At 38.2% G+C, this 21646-nt stretch overlaps 1 long non-coding RNA gene across 2 annotated transcripts in view; it reads left to right on the plus strand.

Annotated features, from left to right (window-relative positions):
* LOC142358281 (uncharacterized) overlaps nt 1-21044 on the plus strand; it is a 36109-nt gene extending 15065 nt beyond the window's left edge. For both annotated transcript variants that reach the window (XR_012761791.1, XR_012761790.1), the window contains one exon: nt 20633-21044. This is a non-coding gene — a long non-coding RNA (uncharacterized LOC142358281). The remainder of the gene's footprint in view (nt 1-20632) is intronic.
* The last annotated feature ends 602 nt before the right edge of the window (nt 21045-21646 follow it).

Here is a 21646-nt window from a genome sequence, read left to right on the forward strand (position 1 = left end):
ACGTTTGTTCCGTCGATTCCTGTATACATTTTATTTGCAATGTGTTAGTTGAAAGTTATGCACTGCGAAAAAGGCCGCATATTTTGACCATCTTAGCTGGATTTTGTGGGCTAACAGGAACTGTCTTAATTTGCCAGCCTCGAAATATTTTGAAATTGGAGTTTGATGTTAATTACTCAACCGGAGTTGGTTTCGCATCTTTGGCCGGGATAGCTGGAACTATTTATTACTGCAGTTTGCAAAAATTCAAAAATGTTTCACCGCAAATAATTTATCTTAGTTATTTTTTGGGCCTTTTTGTTCTTAACGCGTACCATTTTTTAATTCGCAATGGTCTTCAAATTTCAGTTTGCGAAATATATTTGAGATTTTACGCAATTATTGCCACGATTTTATTTTGCCTCGCTGGAGTGTTGTTTATTTATGGCTCGCAAGCGACGCTGCCGTCAATTGCGGGTTCTCTGAAACTTCTGATTATAGTGTTGGGATACATTTTCCAAGTTTTATTCCTTGATCAGCCCCTTTCCTTGTTATCCGCTTTGGGAGGCTTGTTTACAATGGTTGGCATTCTGATTCAGAGTGTTGGACTGACCAGATGGAACGCATAATCTAATTTTGTGCCCAAGTTGGGTTCCCAGATCGATGAGACCAGACTGATCAGACAGTCTTTGTTGTCTGGAAAACTAATTTCAAAGTCTGCAAAATCTTTGACCGCAAAATTTGAAACGATGATATGAAATTTTGCCCCGTTAACTTCCGTTTGAGGACAGTCTGGGACATGGACATTGGTGATTTTGTTATCCTTTAATACATAAGAATTTTTAATATTTAAGCAGAATTTATCTACACTTTCTATTTTTTAGCACATTGTATATTAGTTATTGCTTAGCAAAAACATATATTCAATTTACATTCTATATTGTATTACTTAGCAACATAATTGACTACTTAAAGCCTACTTCTAATTGAACCGAGGTCGAGGAGATTATTGCTCACAAGGCGTGTAAATAGACTAAATTTGTTGTATCTGTTGTAAACGCGTTTAATATTTTCATCAGGTAGTTTTATCAAATAATAAATTGTGTTTCTTTTTGTGGGAATTGTTACCTGAATTCACCGCATTTCTGAACTCATTAAAGGTTGCATGTGGTGATTCTTCGAAAGGGGATCTTCTACAAAAATTACTGACTCTCAAGGACAAACAGCTTGAAGACAAGCCAATATAATACAGAGTCAAGGGAAAAAATAGTCAGGCACTAAATCCTTTAGGCAGCTCAACTTAGTCAATTAATTTTCAATAAATCCTAGAAAGGCACATAGAAAACATGTATGCAAAAGAAAAAAATTAACCTCGGGCATTTGTCTCAGTTTCGGATCTTATCAACAATTGCCCCTTATTATGCGAGAGGGGGGGGGGGTATTCTTGAATGGAATTTAAGCGAGCGATATATTAACCAATTAGAGAGGACTTTTAAATTTCCAAGAATGCACATAAGTAGTATAAGTAAATGACTAGTAGCACACCACGGGGGGGTCACGCACGGTAAAAAAACGACCCCCTCTAAATCTCTACATTTCGCCACTAAATTTCTTCAGAAAAGCCCTTGGGCGCGATGGGACAATATATGAAGACAAAATCAGAACATGAGTTTGGAAAAATTGTCTAGCAAGATCATTTTTCAAATTACAGTTCCAGAAAACAGACGTTTGGTAAAAATCGATAAAACTGTTTCAATGAGTACCCGAGTTACGAGAGACGAAATTGATGGGGGTATTACAAACTTGGTTTTTGATGATGGAAACCGAGAGAGACCTCCATGGCGTTGCTGTTCCAATACCGTAGTCCCTCGATCAGAGATTATATTTTTCGTTCAAGTGAGTATTATCGTGCTCATGATTAGTCTCTGTTTTGCCATGCTATTCTTGATATCGGAGAGTTGCGAAGAGAAATCAATTTGGATTGCACTGCTTTCGAGTCTAGTTGGTTATATCTTACCAAATCCTAAATTATGAATAAAGTCATTCTCACAAACGATAGGATTTTCATGGCGGTTGTAGGTCCAAGTGGTTCTGGAAAAACTGACCTCATATTCAGCATGCTGCAAGGTCGGTCCTTCTACCCAGCATTTCCCAAAACTTATTACTTCTACAAAGAGTTCCAGGACATATTTACAGCTATGCAACAAAAATACCGCACATTGAGTTCATCAAGTATTCCGGATTGGATATAACGAAAAAGCTTTCGGACTGTCTGCTCGTTTATGATGACTCATGCGAGGAAATTTTTAACGACAAAGAGTTTGTGAAGATAGCAACGTCAGGAAGACACAGAAAACTTCATGTGATCTACGTCAAACACAACCTATTCCAACAGAGTAAATGGTCACGGACAATTGATCTAAACACAACTCATATAGTTTTATTCAAATCATTGCGTGACATTCAGCAAATAGAATACCTCGGAAAACAGTTAAACTGTCTCCAATTACTCAAGGACGCATACAAATTAGCAACAGCTCAACCCTATGGACATTTAATCATTGACCTGGATCCTAAAACAAGTCGAGGCTTACGATTTTCTTCTCAACTCATTGCTCCCGAACCATCAATATTCTATATTCCTTCGGAGGAAGCTGTTATTACACCAATTACGAATGAAAAAGAGACATTTGCTTATGCTGAAGCGCTGGTGCGTTAACAGCAACCCCAAATCGAAAAGCAAGAGAATTTTTTTTAGCCCAAGATATTGAATTCATTTGGTTCCTAAGCGATTGTGTAATGAACGTGCTCTCTGGTGTTGTCCCAATCAACAAGAAAGAACTACAACAATTCGAATCTCAACTACGACAACTTTCTGAAAAATATTTCAGTGCGCTGGAAAGAAGTAAATTATTCCAGACAACGAGAGGGCATTCTCTGATTCAACTAATTGCCAGACCCTGTCTAGAGTATCTACAGAAAAATGCCAACTGAGGAATTTGTGCTCATTCCTCGCAACATGTTTACAACTGAACAACCTCAAGTTTCGCAAATATTAAACAATCCACTAACAAAAAACAAGTCGAAACAACTATCGCTTCTACAGAGAACTTCAAAACAAGAGCCACCAGAAGCGGTCATACAGCAGAACACAGAGCAACAGACAGATGACGTCATGGTTTCCGATGAAGAAGAAAAGCAACAAAGTATCCCAGACGACAATAAACGAACAGAGTTTGATGAAATCAGTCAGAGTGTGATCGATGATATAGATTTTCTCGAAAAAGACAAATTTGGAAAAGCAAAAAAAATTTTGAAGAAAATCAACGGATCACGCAACATTTCAGTGGACGTTGAAGGTAAAATCCTAATTAATGGAAGGAACACCGACATTCCAGCATCAACTTTCCTCTACGCATTACAACAAACATCATCAAAACTTTTGCCTGACGATTATCAAGTATTGAATTATTTGAATCTTGCACCACATCTCACTTGTAATACTTACGCAAAGAAGTTCATTAAAATTCCGAAAGAGCAAAAACTACGTCAGTTTCCAGATGGAGCAGCCAGTGAACAGAAACCTGCTATCGAGAGAGCAGAAAAAACAGAGACTGCTAGCTTTGATGAGGAAGGCTTCGCAGACGCAGAAGAAGAAATTAAAACGCCAACAAGCTGGAAAACTCCATTCAGCGGAAATAAAAAAACTAAATAAAGTTTACACGAAAGGAAAAGCAGCATTTGGAAGTGTTGCTAACATAAAAGAGGAAAGCGGCTTTTCCCACAAAAAAATTGAAAAATTCCTTCAATTGAAGAACTCATACACTAAATATCGTCAATTCCGGAAAAGTTTTCCACGATTGAAGGTAGTTGCTTACAGAATAAACGAAATCTGGTCCATGGATGTAGCCTATATGGACAAAATAGCCAAGCACAACAATGGGGTCAAATACCTATTGATTGCAGTTGACGTTTTATCACGCTATTTACGTGTTCAACCTCTCAGAACGATGTATTCGAAGGATTGCGTTGAAGCCTTCAAACAAATGATAAAGACGAAACAACCAGAGAAAGTGTGGACAGACAAAGGCACCGAATTCAAGGGCGCGTTCAAAACATTCTGTGAAAACAAAAAGATTCATTTGTATACAACCGAAAACGAAACCAAATCTGCGTTTGCGGAAAGAAATATTCGGTCACTTAAAAACATTATATACAGATACTTGGAAGAAAAATGGACTTGGAACTATATAAAGGAGCTTCCCAATTTCGTAAATATCATTAACAGTCGTGCTAACCGCGTTACAAAGTTAGCCCCAAATAAAGTATTCAAAAAACATGAACCATTTTTAATTTCGATTGCTTTGGACAACAATAAATATAAACCACAATTTGAAGAGGGGGACCTGGTACGAATAGCGAAACCAGACGATACCTTCAGAAAAGGTTATACTCAGAATTATACAGACGAAATTTTCACAGTACTAAGATTGGCTACAACAAGTCCACCTACCTACAATCTGGTTGACGCAAACAACGTTAAAATCCTTGGGAAGTTTAACGAACCGGAATTAGTACAAGTTGATGCGTTAAACACTGAAGAGAAGCAATGATTTCTAACAGCAATGAGTTTACAATTGACTTGTTATCAAATGCATCAATGGACGTTTTTAATGGAAATACTATGGCATCATTTTGGAACCAATTATCACAGCCGATACACTTACAGGGAGAATGGCAAGTAGCATTGACATCTCTATCTTTTCCGTCAAACATCAACAACGTGAACTCTGGAGAAATAGTTGTTTACAAGAATTCAATGACCAATCCAAATGAGTCGAGTAATCGATCAGGACAACTCAGAAAAATTCGGACTGGTATTTACAACAGCTGGGAAGATCTAGTCTCGGAGATTGTTCGCATTGCAAGACTAAAACAGTTTGATCGTAAGTTCGACAAGATAACGCAAAAGCTTGTGTTAACATTTGGGGAAAATGAAGGATTGTCATTTCAAGACAATGAAATTCCCAGCATTCTTGGTTTCAAGGGGACCCCGGACCCTGCACACAATGGTTTTGTTCACATTGGTTACAAGACAAACTTGAAAAATGGGGCTCCGAACTCTCCTAACAGACATTTTGGTATTTTCCCCGTTGATATAACATGTGGGTCACAGCTTATTTTTGTGTACCTTGATATTATTGAGTATCAACATGTGGGTGACTCACGTGCACCCATTCTCAAAATCATTGAATCGGAGAGACGTCTGAGAAACGGTAGCCTCAACACAGTAGCACCTATTCACCATAAAACCTATACAAACTTGGACTACAAGCGTTTACTTTCAAACAATATCCAGAGCATCAAAGTTGAGCTGAGAAGTGAAACTGGGAAACTGATCCCTTTCACTGGAATTGGTAAAGTTGTTATAAGTCTCAAATTCCAGATAACAAGCTAACTGATGGAAGCCTATTATAATAATCAAGCATCCAATTCAATGCCCCATTTCTCAGGACATTATAGACAAAGAGGAAGTGGATTCGGCGCATTAGCTGCTGGCATTGGTCGTGTTGCATTACCCCTAGCCCGACGACTTATTTGGCCAGCAGCAAAAACAATTGGAAGAGAATTGCTAGTGCAAGGTGCACCAGAGTTATTAGAACTTGCAACAAAAAAGAAATCAGCGAAGCAAGCTCTGAAAAGTACAGTTGCAAAAACAGCGAGAAAACAAATCGGAGGAGCACTTCAACGAGGACGAAAAGCAATCTATCGAAGGAGGTCGAAGAACAAAGCATACAAAAAGCAGTCTCCACCAAAAAAAAGATCATTTCGCGAAAAACGAAGCCACAAAGAAGTCGATCAGATTTCTTCTCAAAAGTAAAAAATGCGTACTAAGATTGTTATTCCCACAGAGGCAACACATAGCTCATTAGACTTGTTCGAGAAACCTCCCCTTCTTGTAACATTTGATCAATCGTTCGAGCAAAAAACAGGACCTTTGTACTCGCCCACTGGATCTTCGTTAGAGTTTGAAATAGTCGGTGACAGAAATAACTTCATCGGCCTACAAAAAATTTATCTGGAAATCAAATTTCGAGTTGTTCGAAATAATGGAAACGATTTACGCTTCACCACGGGAGATGCCAACAACAGTGACACGCCACATCTAGCCAACAATGTCTTACATTCCCTTTTCGCCGATTGCATAGTGTCAGCAAACGGCATCAAAATTTCTTCCGCCAATGGGCACTACGCACACAAAAGTTTCATAGAAACAGAATTTTCTCATGGATCGGATGCGAAAAAAACCTGGCTGAAATGTCAAAGATATGATTATGAAGCAGACCCAACAGGCGTCCCAGCCGCTACAATCACAGCTCGACAAGAAACTGTGAGAAGATCTGCTCAATTCACAATGTATGGAAAAATAGCTACCGATTTCTTTTCATGCGAGAAGCATCTAACGAGTGGAGTAACGCTGCGAATTTCTTTCCGACGATCACAGGATGACTTTGCGATTGTGAGTGAAGACGGGGCTAAACACTATAAAATCAAAATCGATGAAGCAAATTTGTTCGTGCGAAAAATGACAGTCTCCGATATTGTGCTTGGTGCAATCGAGAAAACACTTCTCAAGACACCTGCAATGTACCGATATAATGAAGTTATTTCGAAAGCTTTTCTAGCAACAGCTGGGCAACAGAGCTGGAAGCAGGAGGATATTTTCACAAAAGAACCTATTCGTAGACTAATTATCGCCATGTGCCGCAGCGATGCGTTCATCGGTACTAATACGCTCAATCCATTTTCATACCAGAAGTTTAATTTGAATGAGATAATAATTTACCGTAATGGGTTCGCCACAGCTGGTACACCAATATCAACAACTGATAATAAACGACTATACTACAACTCGATGGCTCCACTAGCTTATGTAGAAAATGGTCACGGGATATCTCTATCTGATTTTCCTAACCATTACATTATGGTGTTTGATCTCACCAGCACTCAAGAAGCCACGCATGATTTTATTCATCCCGAGCTAACAAACTCTTCATTATCTGTGGAACTCAAGTTCGGTGCAGCGTTGCCCCGCAACATTGAAATTTTATTTCTCGGGGAGAAATGTTCAACAGTTTATATCGATTCCTCGAGAAACGTTTCCAAAAACGCTCTTCCTATAATCTAATGGATGAAGATAAAATATTCAAATTGATTCTACAATCCGGTCATTTGATGTTTAAATTCAACGGTGTTTATGCAGCTGACAATTTCCCCTTGCACATACCAACCAACTCATTTGCTATCGTTAACGCTTCACCAGCCTCTTCACCTGGATCTCATTGGATTGTGCTTGCAAAGAGATATGCCTACCCAATAACATACTTTGCCGACCCGCTGGCATTACCTCTCTATTCATATAAACACATATCAGACCGATTTCGACAAAGCACTAATGATAGCATTATAGTGGACCTCATGGAAGACAGACGTGACACAAATAAACCCCTACAAAGTGCAGACTCTCAAATGTGTTGACTTTATTGCATTTATATAGCTCATTGTGTTCTCAATGATAATTTTCCATTCATTCCCGATATCAATGAAACTCAACTGTTGTCTTTTATAAAACATATGAAGTAAACAATTATACACGCTTTCTTTTTTAGTTAGGTCGATGACTCACCAACCAAAAATTCACCTTTATAAAGAACTAAATTCCCCCTCCCCTGGAAAAACAAACTAAATCGTTCAACTATGACAAAAACGTTGATGGCTTGTAAACAAATTCAAGTTCTTCAGACTTGTGTTGATGGCTTGTAAACAAATTCTTGTCTGGACCCGAGTGCCATATGTAAACAAAAAGTAACGCTACCAGGTTGAATTGCGTCACTGTAACGCGATGGCCCCTCGATAAAAACAAACAAATAGGAGACAGCTTGCTTGCATCCGATTGGCTAATCAACTTGTTGAAAGCGGGGTCCCCCGGACTGAAAAATTACTCATTGCTTTTTGCCTTACACTTTGCGTTCAGTTGACTCAAACTTGATACATTTTTGTCACTTCTAAACTTCTTAATTAATCGTTCCTTTCACCGTTACTCTCTTACAGCAACAATCAATTTTTGTGGGATGGGGCAAGCCAAGTGCGAAATTTGTCATAAACTACTGGCAAATAGAAGAAGCGTTCGTCGACATCGGAAAGAAGTGCATAAGATCTATCCTCAAACAAACTCATTCGAGTGCACTGAATGTGGTTTCACCACGAGAAGCCTGTATGAGCTAACAGGACACATGACTGTGCAGCATGCGGCGACCAGTCCACGATACTGCATATACTGTCAAAAATGTTTTCCACGTGACGCTGATTATCTTGAGCACACGAACACTTTCCACGGTCTACCAGCTTGGAGTGTAGATGTAAACAACCTACATGACTCAGGCATCATACCAAGCGAACGCGCTTTCGGCGATACACTGAAAGTCTATGAGATTACCGTCGGGTCAAGAGACGTTGATCTATTACACGTTATGCAGCTAAAACGTCGAGAGATTGAAAACATTATCAACATTAGTGTTCAACAACACTCACAAAAAGTTCAGTTCAACTCAGTTATCGATCTAGTCAAACCCACGAAAACCGATGATGATCTATCATCAAGCCAGCCCGATAGAATTTCGATTCATGTTGCATCAAAAATGGAACGAGTGGATTTCGGTGGTCTTGCAGATAAAACTTTCCATGCAATGGTAGAACAGATGCTCCTAGCGCTCAACAATTTTGCTTCCCATGGTAGCGGTTGGACTCTCAACCAAATTGTCAACATTGAAATCCGATTAGCAAAAGCTAAACCGATAAGGGCATCGTCATATTTAGCACTTCCAGGCAAACTAGCGCGCACATGCTCTCTACTGAACATCAGAAACCGAGAAGACGAGAATTGTTTTCTGTATTGCTATACTGCCGCCTACCATTTTAAGTTTGGCCCTCGACTTCTTCCTCCTGGTACACCTTCACGCAGGATAACCAGCCCAGTAACATACGGACCAGACAACCCGCTTGCAAAACAAGCAGATGGTGTGTTTGACATGCCTATGGGCTTCCACCAGATGACTCGCTTTGAAGAGCTGAACAATGTCTGCGTCAACGTATTTCGGTAAGTTAAAAATCTTTCTTTTCGAAAAACTTTAAAACTAAAAAGAAGATTATGGCACAAAAGCAAATGAGGAAAAAAAGATAAAAAACCAAAAAAAGTTTGAATATTTTAGCTACGCTGAAAACGGACTGATACCATTCCGAGTTTCCAAAAAACTGAACTGTGAATTCAACATGGACCTTCTTTTTCTTAGCGACGGTCAAATGCATCACTACGTTTTAATCAGAAACCTGCGATCTCTTATTCATAAAGTCAAGGAACGAGTAGTTAGAACAGATAATCATATTTGTAGAAACTGTTTTCATGTTTGCACCTCAAAAGAACGTTATGAAAAACATTTAGAACTTTGCTGGAAGAACAAACCAGCAATCGTGCGTATGCCAAAAAACACAACGTTTGTCTACAAAAAGTTTCAGTCCCGTTGGTTTGCTCCAATTGTTGGCTTTTTTGACTTGGAGTCAATAATTGAACCTGTCTCAGGATGTCAAAACAACCCAACCAAATCAGAAACAAGAGCAATAGAAATACATAAACCGTGCAGCTATGCAATGTTGTTTGTTGCTCAGAATCAAACTGAACCGTTTCATTTTGAATGTTTGACAGGTCCAAAGGTCATGGAACAATTTGTTCAGTCTTTAGAAAGCATAGCAAAACGAGTTTACAGTGTTAAACAGCAACACAAATATTTCTCTGGCCAGCCTCTCATCGCGAAAGAAGATGCCGCCAATTGTTGGATATGTGAAGAACCATTGGAACACAATTTTAATAACCCGACAGTTCTAGATCATTGTCAATTCACTGGAGAATTCCTCGGACGGGCGCATAACACTTGTAACATTAACAGGAGGTTTCTCAACTATACTCCGCTATTTGCACACAATCTCTCAAACTACGATCTTCACCATGTAATTCTTGCTCTCCAGGGTAGCAACATGAGGAATACTGTATCAATTGTTCCGAATACAGATGAGAAATATATAGCTCTGGAAATTGGTGTTCTAGTCTACAACCGTCAGGACAAGAATGGAGTGATCAAACCGGTGTATGAGTATATCAGGCTACTAGACTCATTTCGTTTCATGGCCTCGTCATTGGATTCTCTAGCACAAAACTTACCCTCTGATCAGTTCACTTTGCTAGAACATCACTTTAAGGATTGGCCAGAAAGTTCATTGCAAATGTTGAAACGGAAGGGATTTTTCCCCTATTGTTACATTGATAATTTCACTAAACTGAAAGAGACCGCACTCCCACCACGAGAAAAGTGGATGAATAGTCTCCAACAGTATCAAGTGAGCGTTACTGAAGATGAGTACAAACATGCGCTGGAAGTTTTTGAGCAGTTTCAATGTGAAACAATTGAAGATTACTATAGTTTGTATCTCAAAACTGATGTGTTTCTTCTAGCTGCAGTTATGCTCTGCTTCCGCAAAGTGTGTTACGAAACATACGGACTGGATTGCTGTCAGTACTATACCGCTTCCAATCTCTCTGGTGATGCTATGTTAAAGTTATCTAAAGCGCCTTTGAGACTCCTAAAAGAGAGAGAACAATTGGATATGGTAGAAGGATTGATTCGTGGTGGCGTAAGCTCGATTTATAACAAGCGGCTGGCGGTTGCGAACAACAAATATCTACCAAATTTCAACCCCAAAGCACCCTCAACCTTCATAGTGATGATTGATGCAAACAATTTGTATGGGGGCATAATGGAAAAGTTTCCATTGCCATTGAACAATTTTGAGTACACTGACGGAAACTGGGATCCCGAAATTCAAAAAGCGTTCATCCAAAGCGTGTTGGAGACACCTGACGATAGCGATATTGGCTACGTATTAGAAGTGGATTTGTCGTACCCAGATGAACTTCATGATCTTCATTCAGATTTTCCCTTGGCCCCAACAAAACAGAAAGTTGACGCATTCTGGTTGGGTGACTATCAGGAAGAGCTTTTGAATGATATGCAGATGAATGCGCCGCTTTCGAGTAACAAATTGATCCAGACCTTGTTCCCCAAAAAGAACTACATTTTGCACTATCAAACATTGAAGCTCTACGTACAGTTGGGGTTGAAAGTTGAAAAACTACATCGATCACTCGCTTTTAACCAGTCGAATTGGCTAGCGCCATATGTAAAGTTGAACACTCAGAAGCGAAAGCAAGCCAAGAACAAGTTCGAGGAGAACTTCTATAAATTAATGGTGAACAGCGCATTTGGGAAAACGTGTGAGGGGAAACGCAATTGCATAAAAGTAAAACTGGCTCGAAGTGAAGAAGAGACACTGAAATGGACCAGCGCTCCACAGATGTAGTCGTTCAAAATCATTGATGAGAACTTGGCAACGATAAGCTTGAATCAGACTGAAATAGAGTGGGACAAACCAACTATCGTAGGGGTTTGCATCTTAGATCTTTCGAAGAAATTCATGTACGACTTCCACTACAATACAATGAAGAAACACTTCAATTGTAAACTACTGTACTCGGACACGGACTCGTTTGTTTATGAAATTTTTTCAAACGACTTCTTCGCAGACTTGAAGCGGAAGACCACAGTGAAGGACCTTTTCGATTTCTCAAACTTTCTAACTAATCACGAGATGTACGATCAAAGCAACGCAAGGGTGACACTAAAATTTAAAGATGAGATGGGAGGCAAGATGATTTCTGAGTTTGTGGGGTTGAAGCCGAAGCTGTATTCAATCAAACTGGCAGATGGTTAGTCAACTTTTTTTTTCAAAACCTAAAAAAGCCAAGAAAACAACAAAAAGCAGAATGAGTAAAGAAAAACCGGATAAAAAGTATGAAAAAGAGACCTAGGATTAAATTTCCAAAAAACGAAAAAAAAGTGAAAAACAAAAACTAGAATGCACGAACTTCTATTTTAGGTCTTGCAAAGCAGTCAGCGAAAGGTGTGACTCAAGACGCCAGGCGCATGATGACACATGAATTATACAAACAGGTTCTCACAGGAGGAGAAACTGTTCGACTTATCAACACCAGAATTGCGTCGAGCAAACACCAACTAATGACAGTTGTGTGCAACAAGAAGTCACTCTCGGGATACGATGACAAGCGGTATTTTTTAAACGACAAGATCACAATTCTACCATTTGGCCACCACGCTCTGCGCGAGGAAATGTTCATGCGTAACGTAGTACAGGATCCAGATTGGGGTTCGAGTGACGAGGAAGAAACTGTTGTACACGTTGCCGAGTCGTTAACGCCAGAAAGTCAACTACCAACTCAATAGACAGGTCCCCAAATGTCAGCAGAAGTCTGGTCTCCGCCGGATCCCGGTCTCAATCAGCGTGTTTACAGTGACGATGAGCTTGAAGCGGACATTGCAGATTTTGCAAATCTGACTCAACAAGTGATTGAGGACGAAATTGAAAGATGTTCCTTTATAGACGATCAGGCTGCTGAATCAGGTTCGTCGCCTAGTCTTCTAGGCCCAAGACCCGTATCCCCCATTCATGTTTCTACTAACTCTTCAACAGAAGTGCAACCCATCAACCATCCCGGACCCTCAAAAAGTATGAAAAAGTGCGCAAAACGAACGCTGGAGCTGATATCAGACAAAGAATCTATCAATGAAGATAGAATAAAGAAATGGAGAGTAGTACAAATTGACTCTGATAGTGACGGCAATTAAATTCTGTGAAATAACTCTGCTTTAGTTTTTGTGACTTGTTTTGTTTTTCCCGTCTGAATAAAAAAGTCTTTTCAACTCGTTACAGAAAAATTGTACTGCATAAGTCTTTTAAAGGTCCCGCATAGGCAGTTTCAGTTTATATCTAAGTCATTTTCATCCTCAGTACCTTCAATCCGTAGTATAAGTCTTTTAAAAGCTTCCATATAAGCAGTTGATCAATTTATATCTAAGTCTTTTTTGTCCTCAGTACCTTCAATCCATAGTATAAGTCTTTTAAAAGCTCTCATATAAGCAGTTGATCCATTTATATCTAAGTCATTTTTATCCTCAGTACCTTCAATCCATAGTATAAGTCTTTTAAAAGCTACCATATAAGCAGTTGATCAATTTATATCTAAGTCATTTTTATCCTCACTACCTTCAATCCATAGTATAAGTCTTTTAAAAGCTCCCATATAAGCAGTTGATCACTTATTATCTAAGTCTTTTTTGTCCTCAGTACCTTCAATCCATAGTATAAGTCTTTTAAAAGTTTCCATATAAGCAGTTGATCAATTTATATCAGTCTTTTTTGTCCTCAGTACCTTCAATCCATTGTATAAGTCTTTTAAAAGCTCCCCCATAAGCAGCTGATCAATTAATAACCAAGTCTTTTTTGTCCTCAGTACATTCAATCCATAGTATAAGTCTTTTAAAAGCTCCCATATAAGCAGTTGATCAATTTTTATCTAAGTCTTTTTTGTCCTCAGTACCTTCAATCCATAGTATAAGTCTTTTAAAAGCTCCCATATAAGCAGTTGATCAATTGATATCTAAGTCTTTTTTGTCCTCAGTACCTTCAATCCATAGTATAAGTCTTTTAAAAGCTCCCATATAAGTAGTTGATCAATTGTTAACTAAGTCATTTTTATCTTCACTACCTTCAATCCATAGTATAAGTCTTTTAAAAGCTCCCATATAAGCAGTTGATCAATTGTTAACTAAGTCATTTTTATCCTCACTACCTTCAATCCATAGTATAAGTCTTTTAAAAGCTCCCCCATAAGCAGTTGATCAATTTATATCTAAGTCATTTTTAAACTCAGTGCCTTCAATCCATAGTATAAGTCTTTTAAAAGCTCGCATATAAGCAGTTGATCAATTTATATCTAAGCCTTTTTTGTCCTCAGTACCTTCAATCCATAGTATAGGTCTTTTAAAAGCTCCCATTTAAGCAGTTGATCAATTAATAACTAAGTCATTTTTGTCCTCAGTACCTTCAATCCATAGTATAAGTCTTTTAAAAGCTCCCATACTAGTAGCTGATCAATTAATAACTAAGTCATTTTTATCCTCAGTACCTTCAATCCATTGTATAAGTCTTTTAAAGGCTCCCATGTAAGCAGTTAATCAATTAATAACTGAGTCATTTTTGTCCTCAGTACCTTCAATCCATAGTATAAGTCTTTAAAAGCTCCCATATAAGCAGTTGATCAATTAATAACTAAGTCATTTTTGTCCTCAGTACCTTCAATCCATAGTATAAGTCTTTAAAAGCTCCCATATAAGCAGTTGATCAATTTATATCTAAGTCTTTTTTGTCCTCAGTACCTTCAATCCATAGTATAAGTCTTTTAAAAGCTCCCCCATAAGCAGTTGATCAATTTATATCTAAGTCATTTTTAACCTCAGTACCTTCAATCCTTTGTATAAGTCTTTTAAAAGCTCCCATACTAGTAGCTGATCAATTAATAACTAAGTCTTTTTTGTCCTCAGTACCTTCAATCCATAGTATAAGTCTTTTAAAAGCTCCCATATAAGCAGTTGATCAATTTATATCTGAGTCATTTTTGTCCTCAGTACCTTCAATCCATAGTATAAGTCTTTTAAAAGCTCCCATACTAGTAGCTGATCAATTAATAACTAAGTCATTTTTGTCCTCAGTACCTTCAATCCATAGTATAAGTCTTTTAAAAGCTCCCATATAAGCAGTTGATCAATTTATATCTAAGACATTTTTATCCTCAGTACCTTCAATCCATAGTATAAGTCTTTTAAAAGCTCCCATATAAGCAGTTGATCAATTAATAACTAAGTCATTTTTGTCCTCAGTACCTTCAATCCATTGTATAAGTCTTCTAAAAGCTCCCATATAAGCAGTTGATCAATTTATATCTAAGTCATTTTTATCCTCAGTACGTTCAATCCATTGTATAAGTCTTTTAAAAGCTCCAGCATAAGCAGTTGATCAATTTATATCTAAGACATTTTTATCCTCAGTGCCCTCAATCCATAGTATAAGCGTTTAAAAAGCTTCCACGCTATCAGATGGAAATAAAAAAAGTAGCTGATGTTTATTGCCAAACAAAAATTCCTCTTTGTCTCGAAAAAAATTAGGAACATGTTCATAGTTACCTCCGTAGATCATCTGTGTCGATTGTAGCAATCTGTCATAATCTACCCTACAACTGGTCTAAGTGTCTAAGTGAACTCAGTGAGAGTTTGTGAATGGTGGTGCGTGTTAAAAGAACTGGTGCCGTCTAATTTTCGCAATGGGGTTTCTCTAAACCAGCAAGGTCCGCTTCTCAATCATTGGAGTTGCCAAATAAGAAGGCAAGGAGTTTACTGGCGTCAAGCGAGTACAGTTCCTGCTACTCTTCAGACTGTTTATCTCAAGACTTTGTACTCCAGACAAGATATTAAAATTAATTCCCAATATATATATAGAATTTATCAACAAAGAAAAATATAAAGGTGAGCAACATCAGAAATTGGTGATGAATTAAAATGCCATGAGACAAAGAGGAGAGTTTTGAAATAAAAAAACCCAAAAAAACTGGACAAAAAGATGTAAAAATTAAAAGGACTAACTGAATTATTCCTTTACTGCAGTCGGTTTCCAACTTGCTCTCCTCGTTGCTCTCCACCTTGCTCTCCGCTTTGCACTCCCTTTTGCTGTCCACACTACTTTGTTCGGCCACAAAAATGTCACCAATACCCTTAATATGTACAAGTTAAAACCCGCTTGGGTAACCAGCGGATAGTTTAGGATCCAATACACAAGTTATTTTTCATCATTTCTCTTGATATGTACAAGTTGAAACTCACTTAGGTATCCACTAGGTAGCTTAGGATCCAATACACAAGTTATTTTTCATCAATATCCTTGATATGTACAAGTTAAAACTCGCTTAGGTAACCAGCAGGTAGCTTAGGATCCAATACACAAGTTATTTTTCACCAATACCCTTGATATGTACAAGTTAAAACTCGCTTAGGTATCCACTAGGTAGCTTAGGATCATATACACAAGATATTTTTCACCATTTCTCTTGATATGTACAAGTTAAAACTCGCTTAGGTATCCACTAGGTAGCTTAGGATCCAATACACAAGTTATTTTTCACCAATACCCTTGATATGTACAAGTTAAAACTCGCTTAGGTAACCAGCGGATAGCTTAAGATCCAATAAACAAGTTTTTTTCACCATTTCTCTTGATATGTACAAGTTAAAACTCGCTTAGGTATCCACTAGGTAGCTTAGGATCCAATACACAAGTTTTTTTTCATCATTTCTCTTGATATGTACAAGTTAAAACTCGCTTAGGTATCCACTAGGTAGCTTAGGATCATATACACAAGTTTTTTTTCATCATTTCTCTTGATATGTACAAGTTAAAACTCGCTTAGGTATCCACTAGGTAGCTTAGGATCCAATACACAAGTTTTTTTTCATCATTTCTCTTGATATGTACAAGTTAAACCTCGCTTAGGTATCCACTAGGTAGCTTAGGATCATATACACAAGTTTTTTTCATCATTTCTCTTGATATGTACAAGTTAAAACTCGCTTAGGTATCCACTAGGTAGCTTAGGATCCAATACACAAGTTTTTTTTCATCATTTCTCTTGATATGTACAAGTTAAAACTCGCTTAGGTATCCACTAGGTAGCTTAGGATCATATACACAAGTTTTTTTCATCATTTCTCTTGATATGTACAAGTTAAAACTCGCTTAGGTATCCACTAGGTAGCTTAGGATCCAATACACAAGTTATTTTTCACCAATACCCTTGATATGTACAAGTTAAAACTCGCTTAGGTAACCAGCGGATAGCTTAAGATCCAATAAACAAGTTTTTTTCACCATTTCTCTTGATATGTACAAGTTAAAACTCGCTTAGGTATCCACTAGGTAGCTTAGGATCCAATACACAAGTTTTTTTTCATCATTTCTCTTGATATGTACAAGTTAAAACTCGCTTAGGTATCCACTAGGTAGCTTAGGATCATATACACAAGTTTTTTTCATCATTTCTCTTGATATGTACAAGTTAAAACTCGCTTAGGTATCCACTAGGTAGCTTAGGATCCAATACACGTGTTATTTTTCACCAATACTCTTGATATGTACAAGTTAAAACTCGCTTAGGTAACCAGCGGATAGCTTAAGATCCAATAAACAAGTTATTTTTCACCATTTCTCTTGATATGTACAAGTTAAAACTCGCTTAGGTATCCACTAGGTAGCTTAGGATCCAATACACAAGTTATTTTTCACCAATACCCTTGATATGTACAAGTTAAAACTCGCTTAGGTAACCAGCGGATAGCTTAAGATCCAATAAACAAGTTATTTTTCACCATTTCTCTTTATATGTACAAGTTAAAACTCGCTTAGGTATCCACTAGGTAGCTTAGGATCATATACACAAGTTTTTTTCACCATTCCTCTTGAGTCCAAACACCATTTCTCTTTTGTTAGAGAGTCAGGCTTTACAACAAAACAAGGTAGATAACCAAAGGTTTAAGATCAGAATCTCAATATCACTTATACTTGAAAAACAAAATGATAGCAACAGTTGAATAAGTATTAGATCTGTTTGTTGTGTTTTTGATTTTTCAGAGCAACGCGAGCCCTAACAGCCGCCTTCCGATAGGCAGGCACAACCGCTCCTTCGATCTCTTTGTTTTTCCGCTTTAACTCGAGTGTTTTTTCAAACTTCCTTGCCGCAGCCTCGTAGTATTTCTTAGCATTGTTTCGCAACCGTTGACACTCTATGGAGTTTTTGTGAGCTACATCTTTGGCCGTTTTCAATTTCAAGGCACCTGCGTTATAATAAATCCTAGATTGTTGACTCATTTTTGTTACATACTCCTTTCGTATACACTCAGTGCATTGATCTTGAAATTGTGTAGGGCTTGGGTTTGGTAGCGATGGTGGGGCTCTCATAACCCGCACATTCTCCTGTACACTGTCGTGACTAGCACCGTTGCCCTATAAATAGTCACTGATATGAAGTGACCATTTAGAAGAAGCTTAAGTTTAGTTATTGTTATCAAATCCAAACTATAGCAATGTTTTTTGTTGTCTATAGAACCAATAGAGCTGCTGGAGCGGTATCACAAAACAAAAACAGATAAATCGTAATAACGATAATATCTTACTTTCCATAGGTACTTGAAACGAGGCTTCAGTAGCGAACCAGACGTGACATCTTTCCCTTGAGAGCTGTTTTCCATAGACCAAAATTGACTCGAGACAGTGATTTGTGTGCTGGCGGAAACGTCACAGGATCCCTTCGAATCGAAAATACACAAATCAAAATAAATAAACGCTATATATATCTAGTTACCAACTAGTTTTTACCTTTAAATATTCAATAAATTTAATATTTGAGTCAACTGCTAATGATAAATTGAACAATACTAGCATATCACTGAGATGTAACAATATATCTTTTTAAAAATTCTCACCCGGTTGGTTCTGATGAGCTGTAGATTTTCCATTCAAGGGCGCCTCCCTTCCGTTAACCACCACTATTGGTTTCAGAACACGTACGTTTTCCTTGTTGGCAGGGATAAGATCCGAATTAATGTTGTCCATTGTAATGCAAATAATACTGTAAATTAGTTACAGAAGGATTAATTTTATTTTTAAGACGGAAAGTCAACTGATCTTTCGATAAAATTGGGTTCGAATGAAAGCTGATAGAAATTGAACCAAAATTAAACAGCAAGAATGTTCAATAGAAATAAAAACATTTAGTCATCGCATTCCTCAGTTTTACGAGTCTAGACATTATCGAGTCCCCACCAGGGGTTCTGCAAAAACAGTACAAAGACTGTAATCAACTACCGCAAAGACCTTCATAGACCCCCCCCCAAATGTCTAGTTCTGACGAATTAATTATTCATAATTTCAGTTTTCTACTCAATCTTTTGTATAATAGTGGCGGTAATCAAAGCTTTTAAAGGAATCTGACCCGCGTAGCAGCTGCAAGCAAACAAAACAGCTCATAGTATGTGTACAATTAAACAATAGCTTACGGAATATAATACTACGCTGTATTGATAGTGAACTGAATACCATACATGTAGTTGTCTGAATACGACGCGTGTTCAACCGCAGAAGGAATTTGAACTTTGTCGTCCCCATATAACCAAAGGTCAAGAAGCCGAAATTATAAAATTATCTCAAATATGAATATTTATACCCTCCCTTTGAATGGGGATCGATTCTAAAAATTTTCGAAATTTTGAATTTTCGGCCAAAAATGAGGGGGTCGTTTTTTTACAGTGCGTGACCCCCCCCCCCCCCGTGGTGTGCTACTAGTCATTTACTTATACTACTCACATACTATGTTAAACTGAATATGTTGTATGCATTTGTTGTGTAGTTATGGTTGAGTTTATTCGCGGCGCGAACAAGCAGTTTTATTAGAAACTGAATTAGGTTGATTTGCCTGACAAATCAATGCTTGACATAATATTCAATTACTTGAAAGGCAATTGGCAATTTGAGACAACAGATTAGGAATAAATTAAATGGATTCCCACAGAAAGTTACAATGAATCCTCAAAACAGGGAAGTCTTATCATCAAGAATAAAAGCATGAACAAGGATTAGTACTGAAGAACAAATCTAAAATGTTTATGCTCGGGTGTGATCGGACATAAGCAATTGTAGCAACAGAAGATTACCTGCATTTTTACAACTTGAACGGAAAGAATGAACAACGATGTCTAATTGATTGAATCAACAATGTTGAAGAATATGTAAACAATTTTAAGCACCGAAGTCAATTTTTAACTGACAGCTCTGAGTCACCCGAGTGAAATGGTGTTGGGGGTAATTATGTACTACATTTCCAATTTAGGAAAACGAAAATTAAGCAGTGCGTGTTTTCGTTCATGTGGTGTAAGCAAATGAAATGCAAATATGCACTGGTTAGAAACTAATGATAATTATGTCAGATTATAATTTCAGTTTTAGATTTAGTTTAGTGACTGTCTAAATCGGAATTTTTAGCTTCTAATACTGTTCGTGAGCGTCCACCAGGGTTTGGAGAAATATACTGTTGAGGTGAGACTGTTCCCAATCTAAGGGAGTCTCTCGTGCTGTGTGTTGGGGGGTCATCCTGGTGGTCCATAACGGTCGTCCGTGGGGTCCTGGGGGTTATCTGAGCGGTCCTGGAGGGTCATCCTGGTGGTCCATGAGGGTCGTCCGTGGGGTCCAGGGGGTCATCTGAGGGGTGTTGGGGGGTCATCCTGGTGGTCCATAAGGGTCGTCCGTGGGGTCCAGGGGGTCATCTGAGGGGTGTTGGGGGGGTCATCCTGGTGGTCCATGATGGTCGTCCGTGGGGTCCAGGGGGTCATCTGAGTGGTCCTGGGGGTCATCCTGGTGGTCGGGGGGGGGGGGGGGGTGGTAATGATTTTCATAATGTATATAATCCTATTTATGCTGAATGTTTTAGTTAAATGTTTTTTTTATTCTTAAATGTTTGATTGATAATATTAAATTAATTTGGTCTCTGTAGTTTTCTAAAAACTTTTGTTCTGCGTTAGATTTGCTTTAGGAAAAGCCGCAGGTCAATCTGGGAAAGAGGCTCTGACAAGTTGGGCCTCTGTCGTATGATGGAACGATGATGATGGACACTCACATTCGTTCACGTTCTCGTGTTGCGTTTCGAATCTGTTGTGTGGAGGGGGAAGATGACTTGAGGAAATGGAGAATCAGATGGTCAGATTCAGTGACATGAATTGCGACAGAACCAGATTGGTGCAGATTGGTGATGGTCAGATTCAGTGCACATTGTCAGATTACAATGACAGTGACAGTGACAGTGACAGTCACATTGTCGAATACAGAGAATAACACAGAGAATACGATACAGACTGACAAGTATAGAGAACTGTGCAAAACATTACTTCTATAGAGTCTGTTTTGAATAACCACATGATGATGATTAATTAATTTTTTGAATTGCCTATCGAGTTTTTTTTCGAAATTACGGCCGTGATTTTTCGTGATTTTTCATGCTGTTCAGTTGAAAAACAGGCAAAAATTCATTATGTCCATGATAAATACAGAATTGAATTCCATTATGTTCAGAGTAAATTCAGAATTTTACTATGAATTTTACCATGAAATGTCTATAAAGTGCCATGATCAGAACTCTGGCCATGAAAAAATTCATAATGGAAATTCCATGATTCAGTACTGAAATGTTATGACACACAGGTCCGGGTCTGCAAAGGTTTGTATCTCCTCTATGATTGTTTCGCGGCGCAACTTGTCTGAAAGACGAAGCGATTTCTCGGACATTTGAATTTTTTCTCGGGTAGATGTGGTTTTCGTCTGTACTTTTGTTTTTTTTTTTTCGATTTCTCGACTGCTGCGATACTGTGAGGGCAGGATACAATTGATGAGCCTTCTGAATTGTCTACTCAATGGCGTTTACTACGGTGAGACTGGTGTGCGTTTTGGTTAGTAGTGCTGGATTGCGGTTTGGGTTTGGGTTGTTTTGTGGCGGAGGGTTGTAACGCTGTTTTGACGCGTATGCGGAACCTAAGTGCCTGTTAAACCTGAG

The sequence above is a fragment of the Convolutriloba macropyga genome, unplaced genomic scaffold, assembly GCF_964194025.1.
Source record: "Convolutriloba macropyga unplaced genomic scaffold, txConMacr16.3 SCAFFOLD_1190, whole genome shotgun sequence".
In the NCBI taxonomy this organism is placed as follows: Eukaryota; Metazoa; Xenacoelomorpha; order Acoela; family Convolutidae; genus Convolutriloba; species Convolutriloba macropyga.